Source organism: Rhagoletis pomonella, unplaced genomic scaffold (assembly GCF_013731165.1).
Source record: "Rhagoletis pomonella isolate Grant_MI unplaced genomic scaffold, Rhpom_1.0 Rhpom_scaffold_00002, whole genome shotgun sequence".
NCBI lineage: Eukaryota > Metazoa > Arthropoda > Insecta > Diptera > Tephritidae > Rhagoletis > Rhagoletis pomonella.
The window spans coordinates 78,463,902-78,464,694 of NW_023458556.1; positions in this window are offsets into that span (position 1 = coordinate 78,463,902).

The window sequence follows — 793 nt, forward strand, 5'->3', positions numbered from 1 at the left end:
TTGTAATATGTCATTTATTTTATTAATTAAATTGAGTTAGATTTTCAACCAGGTGGTAACCCTCCTCAAACATATTTTCCGCTGTAAGGCTTCTTAAAACTCTTTAGTTTCGACACCCACATGGCAATACTTCATTTATTTTATCAGTTTAATTGAGTAAAAATTTTAAAATGGGCAACCCTCTTAAAAAATATTTCCAACATTCATCTTTCTAAACTCTATTTAATTTGATATCCACATTGCAATATTTAATTTATTTTATCAATTTAGCCGAGTTAAAATTTTTAAATAGGTGGCAACCCTCCTCAAATATATTTCCGAGAGTAACCTTTCTGAAACTTATTTTATTTGATACCCACATGACAATATTTCATTTATTTTATCACTTTAACTGAATTGAAATTTTCAAATAGGTGGCAGCCCTTCTCAAAAATATTTCCAACAGTTATCCTTCTGAAACCTATTTAATTTTATACCCACATTGCAATATTGCATGTATTTATCAATTTAACTGAGTTTAAATTTCTAAATAGGTGGAAACCCTCTTTAAAAATGTCTCCAACAGTCATAAGCCTCTTTAATTTGACACCTATATGATAAGTTATTTATTTTATCAATTAAATTGAGTTAAATTTTAAAACAGATAACAACCCTCCTCAAACATATTTTCGGCTGTAAGCCTTCTAAAAATCTAAAGTTTGATATCCATATGGAAATACCTCATTTATTTTATCAATTTAACTGAAATACAATTTTCAAATAGGTGGCAACCCCCCTCAAAAATATTTCCAAC